At 48.2% G+C, this 9,987-nt stretch overlaps 1 protein-coding gene across 1 annotated transcript in view; it reads right to left on the reverse strand.

The window, feature by feature from the left end:
• The window catches only part of RFX1 (regulatory factor X1), a 31,257-nt gene extending 30,316 nt beyond the window's left edge, over positions 1-941 (reverse strand). The window contains exon 1 of the mRNA XM_081805430.1: positions 584-941. The gene's annotated coding sequence lies outside the window, so the exon portion shown is untranslated. The remainder of the gene's footprint in view (positions 1-583) is intronic.
• Between the last annotated feature and the right edge of the window lie 9,046 nt (positions 942-9,987).

A 9,987-nucleotide genomic window follows, 5' to 3' on the forward strand; every position in this document is an offset into this window, starting at 1 on the left:
GACAGCAGTGATTCTCCCCCACTTTATAGGATGGAAAACTGAGGCCTGAGATGTGGCAGACAGTGTGTACTGGGAATGACTGGGAGCGGGGGCTTCGAAAGCGACGCGTCACAGGTGGCCTCCCATCCCTTTGGGATGCGGCAAGGCCCAGGCGGCAGCTGCCCCACCCGGTTCCTCCCCGGCACCCCCCGCCGCCCGCCGGCCCCGCCCACACCTTACGACCTGGCCCCGCCCACTCACCTCGGCCCCGCCTCGCCCCTCCCTCGCTCCCATTGGCCCAGCCTCCCCAGGCCCGCCTCTCCGTACCTCCCAACATATAAAAGCCCCCCGCCCCGTCCGGCCGACCTCCACTCGCCGCCGGCCTGCTAGCGCCCGCCCCTCGCGGGGGCTGGGCCCCGGACCCCAGGGGCGGGTGGTGTCGCCCCAGCCGGGCCCCGGCCCCCTCCCCCACGGCCCCGACAGTCGCCGCCGCCATTTTGACCGCCCGCCCCTTCCCTCCGGACTATGATTACAGCGACACCCGCAGCCCCGGCCCCGCCGCCCTCCCTGGCCCGGCCCGCCACCCCGGGGCCGCCCCGGTTACCTCGGCTTCTTCCTACTTCTGTCCGCAGAAGGGCTTTCCAGAGGTCTCGGAGGCGATGTTGGGAGGGGGACGGAACGTGCCGGGGTCCCCGGGCCGGGCAGGGGGGGGTGGGGGTGGGGGTCGGCCGGGCGGTTGTTGTTGTTGATTCGCGTTGCCGGGTTGCTTGGTCGCCACGACTACCGTGGCTATGGCGCCTCCGTTTCCCTCACCGGGGCAACTGTTGCTACCCACCCTACATACGTCACGAGCGGGGGCGGAGTCCTGGGTGATTGGCGGCGCCAAGAGAAGTGATTGGACGGCGCTAGGTCCTGCTCCTAAGCTATTGGTCCCAAGTCACGCTTTTCAACACCCTCTCGACTTCTCGACGCTCTGATTCATCGGTGTGCATGTCCATCAAAGGAAACTGAACCCTCAAAGGCAGGAGAACCCGTCACTCCCGCAAGGAAGCAGCGGCCTAAGAATAAAGGGGTGGGGTCTGTGAGGTTGGGATTGGGTTTGCTGCTGTAAAATCTGCTTTACGGTTCAGCTAAAGGGACGTCAATCTATTCCAAAGGTTTGCCGCGCTCTCTAGCTGGGAGCCGTGCGCATGCGCAACACGCAAGGCCAACTGGGAATGGTAGTCCGCTCTGCGTACCTTAAACGCCTTACCAACTATAAAAGGCGAGAAAGGAAAGCGCTCTTCTTTCAGACTTCTCCCTTCCCCGGTGGGTCGGTTCCTAGCTTCGCGCGCTTACGTCACGGGAGGAATGCGGTGACGTGCTCTGCTCTTCTGTGACGTCAGCGGCGGGGCCGGGTTAGGGGTTCGATGACGTCACTGGGCGCTCTTCGCCTACCCTCGTTGCCCCCTGGTGGTGGGATGGTCGTGGGGAGCCAAGGTGGGGTTCGATCCCAGGTCGCATCCCCCGAGCGCGCGGCCACCTCTGCCTAGACCAGGCCTCCGCGCCTGCTCCCGCCTCCCCGCCGTCTCGAGCCGGGAAAGGTCACTGCTGCCGGGACAGCCGCGGCTATCTCGGCCCCGCAGGCGGTGCCGAGGGCTCTGGGAAAGGTCTCCCGCAGGCGGAGGATTTAATTAGAGGCTTCTATCGCGGGCGATAAGCAAAGGTCGGCACCCAGCCCCTCCCAGGGGAGCTCGGGCTGCTCTGCACCGCCCTCCCCGCCATTCCGCTCCCCAACACCGTCCTCCTCGCTTCAGTTTCCGCAGGGGAGAAGAGACAGAAGCGGGTTAAGATTAGGGTGAGCGTGCCTCGGGCGCAAAAACTCAATCATCAAGATAAATGACATTCTAATCCAATATTTTTTCCGATATTTTTTAAGTATCAAAATTAATGGGAAAAAAAATCCATGAAGAGCAAAATACCGAAATTTTAAATAAAGATAAGATCCGCCGGGACTGGGATTAAGGTGAGGTGAGTCATGCAAGTGCAGGATCGGATCTTGTCTTTTACTTGTTTAAAAACATATTTTAATCATTGAATTTTTTTGCTTTAATTTTGATTTTTCAAAATATTATCTTGATCAGTGAGTTTTTTGGCACCCCGTTCTTCAAATTTTGCGCCCTAGGCTCCACCAGATCAGAGCCCATGGTTCTAATTTCCACTTCTGCTGTGTGACAATGAGACAAAGTGGCTCTATCTCTGAGCTTCTGTTTCCTGGTTCAACCAATTTCACACTTCTTGTGTGCAAGGCCCGGGTTGTAAAAGTAAAGAAGCGGACAAATCCTTAGACCTTGCATTCTGCTAGGGGAGACACAATTATTAGTGAAATTAATACATGAGACAGGTTTATGAGGGCTGTGAGAGCAACATAAGAGGCTGCTGTCTCCTGTGTCTCCTGATCATGCAAACTGAGCCTGAGTGGTGGGTGAGGAGGAAGCAAGCCCCATAAAACCCAGGTGGTGGGAATTGCAGAGGCAAAGGCCAGGCGGGGAAGGAACAAATATCTGGCTGGGGCAGAATGAGCAAAGAGGAAAGTGTCAGGAGGTGAGGTCAGAGAAGTACAGGTAGCCAAATGACTCCTCCGAAATCCTCCCAACAGGGGTGCCTGGGTGGCTCAGTCGGTAAGCGTCTGCCTTTGGCTCAGGTCATGATCCCAGGGTCCTGGGATCGAGCCCTGCATCCAGCCCTGCATCCAGCCCTGCATCCAGCCCCTCATCGGGCTCACCGCTCAGCGGGAAGCCTGCTTCTCCCTCTCCCACTCCCCCTGCTTGTGTTCCCTCTCTCGCTGTCTCTCTCTGTCAAATAAATAAATAAAATCTTAAAAAAAAAAAAGAAAGAAAGAAAAGAAATCCTCCCAACAACTCAGCAAAGTGGAATATATTCCCCCCCACTAGCCAGGTAAGCAAACGGACTCTCAGAGGTGGAAGGTGCTCCCTCGGGACCACACAACTGGAGGCAGCAGAGCCCAGACAGCCTGTCTCCTTTTCTGGGACTTTCCAGTGTGCTTTCATGCCCCTGGATGGGACCCTCCATGGAAGAGGAGAAGCAGTAGCAGTCCCAATCTGCCTGGAACTGCCGGCTCCGCCTCAGCCCTGACAAGTCCCCCCAAGAATTCATGAGACTTCCAGGCATAAGGTGTCCAGAATAAATCGCAGCTGGCAGAGCAAAGTCACTCAGCCCTGCAGCTGCTGTGAGGCAGGTGGAGGTCCCAGGGCCAGCCCTGTGGGGAGTTGGGACTAGAAGCCCTATTTCCACCTCCAACCCATTTCCCCACCTTCCTGACATCCCTAAGCCTCAAGATGGGCACAGCCAAGCCTGAAATCATTTCTTCAATCACAAATATTCATTATAAGCCTTTGTGGCAGGGAAGGCAGTGTGGGCTAGAAATGTTCTAAATTTTTTATCTGATAGTGCTTGCATGGGTATATAAAGATTTTTATTTATTTGACAGAGAGAGCGAGAGAGGGAACACAAGCTGGGGGAGTGGGAGAGGGAGAAGCAGGCCTCCTGCCCAGCAGAGAGTTTAATGCGGGGCTCAATCCCAGGACCCTGGAATCATGACCTGAGCCTAAGGCAGCAGCTTAACAACTGAGCTACTCAAGTGCCCCATTGCATGGGTATATAGATATAAAGATTCCCTGAGCTCTCCATTCAAAATCTGTGCACTTGGGGCGCCTGTGTGGCTCAGTGGGTTAAGCCTCCGACTCTTGATTTCAGCTCAGGTCATGAGATCAGGCTCTTCGTAGGACTCTGCACTCAGTGTAGAGTCTGCCTGTCCCTCTCCTTCTGCTCCCACTTTCTCTCTCTCAAGTAAATAAATAAAAATAAAATCTACGGGGTTTCGTATGTAGCAGAGCAGCTCCCTCGCTGCGATCTATTGAAAGTCAGCCCTCGACACAAGGGTTTGTAAAAAAAATAAAAATAAAAAAAATAAAAGAAATAAAAATAAAATCTAAAAAAAAAATCTGTGCACTTTATGTATATTATGCTCCAATTTGAAAGTTTAAAACACATGCACACATTATACCATTGGAAGCAGCTCTTGACCAACTCCTTTCTGAAACATTGGTAATTAAAAGTAAGGAATTAAGGATGGTCTTGCCTCCCTAGTATTAGCTTAAAAATTTAGAAGGAAAGGGGGGCGCCTGGGTGGCTCAGTTGGCTGAGCAACTGCCTTTGGTTCGGTCATGATCCCGGAGTCCCAGGATGAGGAGCCCGCATCAGGCTCCCAGCTCAGCAGGGAGTCTGCTTCTCCCTCTGACCCTCTACCCTCTCATGCTCTCTCTCACTCTCTCTCTCTCAAATAAATAAAATATTTTTTAAAACCTAGAAGGAAAGGGAGAATTTAAAAAATCACCATTTTGCAAAAGCCAAGGAAACAACTGATTTGGGCAGTGATCATCAATAGGCATTATAAAGCCTATTGGGTGTTACAGGTGAAAGGATGATGGGGAACAATATACGCACAGGGTGCTTGATGGCTCGCTGGCTGTAGGGGAGTGGACTTTGTCACGGAGGCCAGATTGTCACCAGTGTTAGCTGCAATGAAGCTCAACATCACAGTAAAGGGACCTGCGTCCTCAAAAGTAAGTTCACAGCTTCTCCTACGACACATCTTGCCAAAATGTTAAACCTGACTCTGATTAAATCTCTCAGCTTAACATCCAGTTTGCAGAAAATGGAAAGGGTTGAGAGACAAGTTAAATGACAATATCGGGGGCGCCTGGGTGGCGCAGCCTGTTGGGCGTCTGACTCTTGGTTTCAGCTCAGGTCGTGATCTCAGGGTCATGGGATCGAGCCCCGTGTCCGGCTCTGAGCTCAGCAGGGAGTCTGCTTGAGATTCTTCCTCCCCCTCCCTCTGCCCCTCCCTGCCCCCTAAAATAAATAAAATCTAAAAAAAAAAAAAAGACAACGTTTGGAAGCAACAGACAAATCCAGAGGCTGGGGTGTCTCTTCAACAAGTCAGTCCTGGAAAAAAGGAGTGGGGACTTTTCTAGGGCCAAATTGTTCTTTGTGGTGGGGGACTGTCCTTGCATCATAGGGTATTGTGCATGGTAGGGTATTGAGCAGCGTCCTGGCCACCAGTAGACGCCAGTAGCTCCCTCCCTCCCCAAGTATGACAGCCAAAGAGGTCTCTAGACTGAGCCAAATGTCCTCGGAGATACTACCCTAGAGGATTGCGCAGCAACTGACAGAAGGACTTGGGGCTCCCAGCTGTCGGCCCACAGAGACATTCTCCTTATTTAAGCCAGTTATGGGGTCTCTGTTAAACTGAGAGAGCTGTGACTTGGTAATTCTGTTCCGCATTTTTATATTCATTGAAGGTTTTGCACGAGGTAAGGATACTCATTAAGTGGGAAGCTGGAGGCCATGTAGGTGTCCATCTTTCTAGAAAGATGAAATCAGAAGGCTGCATGATATAGAATACTAAGCCAATGGTGAAAGCCAAGTAGCTCTTAAGAAATGTAGTGCTGGGCGCCTGGGTGGCTCAGTCGTTAAGCGTCTGCCTTCGGCTCAGGTCATGATCCCAGGGTCCTGGGATCGAGTCCCACATCGGGCTCCCTGCTCTGCCGGAAGCCTGCTTCTCCCTCTCCCACTCCCCCTGCTTGTGTTCCTGCTCTCGCTATGTCTCTCTCTGTCAAAAAAATAAAAAATAAAATCTTTAAAAAAAAAAAAAAGAAATGTAGTGCTAATGGGGTGAAATCTGCACACCGTAGCATTTTAAAATACAGCAACCTTGCTCCCAACCTAAGTGGCAAGAGGAAGAGATCTCCACGGACTTTTGCTAAAAGGGAGAAAAAAAGAAGTTTAAAACTATCTACTGGGGCGCTTGGGTGGCTCAGTCAGTTGGGCATCTGCCTTTGGCTCAGGTCATGATCCCAGGGTCCTGGGATCGAGCCCCACATCGGGCTCCCTGCTCAGCAGGAAGCCTGCTTCTCCCTCTCCCACTCCCCCTGCTTGTCTTCCTGCTCTCGCTCTCTCTCTCTCTCTGTCAAATAAATAAATAAAATCTTAAAAAAAAGACAAACTATCTACTAATGTGCCAGCTACTAAGGAGAGTCTGACACTGGGTGCATGGAAATGCAAACAAGATATCCTCCTGTTATACTGGCAAATCATCATAAAAGCTGGTGCATTTCTGCTTATTATGCATGAAGTGTTAGGAATGATTAGCAGGCTAGTTCTAACAAACTTTTCCAACTACACGAATAGGTAAAAGAAAAAATAAATTTTTAATATATGAATACTGTGCAGATACATCCGTGGATAAAATGGGATTGGTGTCATGGGACACCCATTCAGTTTGGGAAATACGTTGCAAGCAAGGTTTTGATGAGTTAAGATGATCTTGGGAAGGGGCGCCTGGGTGGCTCAGTCGGTTGGGTGTCTGCCTTCAGTTCAGGTCATGATCCCGGGGTCCTGGGATCGAATCCTGCCTTGGGCTTCCTGCTCAGCGGGGAGCCTGCTTCTCCCTCTGCCTGCCACTCCCCCTGCTTGTGCTCTCTTTCTTTGACAAATAAAATCTTTAAGGAAAAAAAAAAAAGATGATCTTGGGAAAACACTGCTGGAAGTATTGCATCATCAGAGCCAAAAGAAAGGTTGGAAAAAAAGGAATGAACTGAGATTTAAAAATAAAAACAACAAAAGTCTGAGAGGTGATCCCCTAAATACTTGGAATTTGAGAGAAAATGCTTGGGGCACATGCATATTTACATGAACTTATGTCCACCTAAGCAGGACTCCCTGCTTTTTATTTATTTGAGAGAGAGCAAGAGCGAGAGGGAGAGGGAGCATGAGCAGGGGGGAGGGGTAGAGGGAGAGAGAGAAGCAAACTCTCCTCTGAACAGGGAATCCGACATGGGGCTTGAACCTAGGACTCTGGGATCATGACCTGAGCCAAAGGCAGACGCTTAACCGACTGAGCTACCCAGGCGCCCTGAATAAAATCTTAAAAAAAAAAAAAAAGCATACAAGATAAACATTAAATATACAAAATTGCTACCTCCTGTTGTTCAAGAATATATACCTTTTCAGGAACACATGACAAATGCCTTAGAGATTCTGGCAATGGTTTGGGAAGAGCAAGGAACTGGGGATCTGGGATGAAATTAGACCACTGAGAGCTTTGCATGGATCAGTGAAGGTGGGATCGTGTTTGAGGAGGGACTTGGCTGGGTGAGACATAGGCTCACTGGCATTTGGGGAGCATATAACCGATAGCAAAAGGCTGAGGGCCAACTGGGAGGTGAGGGATGGAGACGATGAATATGGGTTAGATGTATTTGGGTCAGGAAAACAGATTCTAAATCTGTACTGTCTAATATGGTAGCCAGTAGTCTAGTGTAGCTACTTTTATGGGGAAGGGATACCATTTATTTCTTTTTCTTGCCAAATTGCTCTGGCTAAGATTTCCAGTACTGTGTTGAATAAAAGTAGTGACAACATGTACCCTTGTCTCATTCCCATGTTAGAGGAAAAGCTTTCAGTGTTTCACCAGTGAGTAAGATGTCTGCTGTGGGCTTGTCATAGATGGCCTTTATCATGTTGAGCTAAGTTCCCTCTATGGCCAGTTTGTTGAGAGTTTTCATCATGAAAGTATATTGAATTTTGTCAAATGCGTTTCTGCATCTATTGAGATGATCATATGACTTTTATCCTTCATTTTGTTAATATGGTGTATCACACTGATTTGCAGACATTGAGCCATCCTTGCATCCCTGGAATAAATCCCACTTAATCATGGTGTGTGATCCTTTAAATGTATTGTTGAATTCAGTTCACTAATATTTTGCTGAGGATTTTTGCACCTACATTCATCAGGGGTATTGACCTGTAATTCTCCATGTAGCTATTAAAACTAAAAGTAACTAAAATAAAATACAATGAACAACTTAGTTCCTCATTCCTCCTGAACACATTTCAAGCACTCAATAGCCACATGTAGCCAGTGGCTACTATGTTGGAAAGCACAGATATAGAAGACTCCCACCATTGTAGAAAGTTCTATTGGCCTGGGCTGCTCTAAATCAACTCTGAGAAAACATTTCAGAGACTCAGGAAAATTTGAATACGTGTGTGGTATAAGATGATACTGGAGAATGATTGTATATTTGTCTTCGTGTAAATGTCCTTATTTTTCAGAAAGGCATGCTATAGTATTTGGAGATGAAAAATGATGTCAATAAGGTTGAAATGAGACAGTGTGTTTAAAGCACCTAGCACAAAACCAGGCACTCATCAAATCCTTAATAAATGTTAGTGTTAATTAATTTAAAAGTTTGGAGAAATGGCAAATTGGGAAAAAATATTTACAACTCATTTTACAACCAGATGGTAAATCTCCTTCATATTTAAAGAATCCCTAGAAATCAAAAAGAAAAAGATCAACAACCCAAAAAATAATGGGCAAAGAAGGTGGCCAGAGAGGAAAGAGTAAACTATAATAGCTCTGGAACACACGGAATATGTTCTACCGCACTTGTGGAAGGGAAATGCAAATTTTCTCTGACATACCATTTTCACCTGTTATATTGGCAAAAATCCAAAGGTTGATACACTCTGTTGGTGAGGATATAGAGAAACAGAACCCTCATTCGTTGCTGGAGGGAGTGTGAATTAGTCTGTCCCCCAAAAGGAAAATTTGGAAATATCTATTAAAAGCACAAATGCACAGAGGCGCCCGGGTGGCTCAGTTGGTTAAGCGTGGGACACTTGATTTCGGCTCCGGTCATGATCTCAGGGTTGTGACCTTGGGTTCCAAGCTCAGCAGGGAGTCAGCTTGAGATTCTCTCTTTCCCTCTCCCTCTACCCCTCCCCTTGGTCTCTCTCTCTCAAATAAATAAATAAATCTTAAAAAAAAAAAAAAAGCACGGGGTACCTGGGTGGCTCAGTCAGTTAAGCATCTGCCTTCAGCTCAGGTCGTGGTCCTGGGATCCTGGGATCGAGTCCCTCATTTGGCTCCTGGCTCAGCGGGAGTCTGCTTCTCCCTCTGCCCTCCCTCCCCCCTCTCATTCTCTCTCTCTTTCTCTCAAATAGATAAAATCTTTAAAAAATAATAATAATAAATAAATAAAATTTTTAAAAGGCACAAGTGCACATATTCTTCAAGCCAGATATCTCACTTTGGGGAATTTTTCTACAGATAACACTTGCATGTGTGTGAACTAATGTTTCTACAAGGTTTTTCACTGCAGTGTTAGTTTAAAAACAAATGGATGAAAAAATGTCTGTCTCTGCGAGTGAAACTAACTATGGGGCATCCACACAGCAGAATACTATGTAGGTGTAGAAAAATAACAGAGTGTATGAAGAGAGTTTTATTTATTTTTTTAGAAGTGGGGGAGGAGCAGAGGGAAAGGAAGAGAGAGAATCTAAAGCAAGCTCCACGCCCAACGCAGACTCTGATGCGGGGCTCAAGCTCACAACCCTAAGATCGTGACCTGAGCCAAAATCACGAGTCAGATGCTTAACCGACTGAGCCACCCAGGCGCCCCCGAAGAGAATTTTAACAAGGGGAGATCTCCAGCATTTGTTGTTAAGTGGTGGGGGAAAAGCAAGGTGTAGCAGAATGTGTAAAGCATGAGAACTTGAATTGAAATTGTGACGCAGGCTACCGCGTGGATGAACTTGAAAACATTGTGCTAAGTGCAAGAAGCCAGACACAAAAGGACAAATACCATATGAGTCTACTTACACAAGGTACATAGAATAGGCAAATCCACAGAGACAAAAAGGGAGGATGGTAGGCGTCAGGGGCTGAGAGGAAAGGGGGGGAAATGGGGAGTTAGTATTTAGTGGGGACAGAGTTTCAGTTTGGGAAGATGAAGAGCTCTGGAGATGGATGGTGGTGACGGCTGCACACGATGTGACGAACCTAATGCTACTGAATGAGACACTTAAAACTGGTTAAAATGACATATTTTATGTTATGTGTATTTTACCACAATAAACAATTTTATTTATTTATTT

Source organism: Leptonychotes weddellii, chromosome 1 (genome assembly GCF_054177405.1).
Source record: "Leptonychotes weddellii isolate Sample4059 chromosome 1, ASM5417740v2, whole genome shotgun sequence".
Taxonomy (NCBI): Eukaryota; Metazoa; Chordata; class Mammalia; order Carnivora; family Phocidae; genus Leptonychotes; species Leptonychotes weddellii.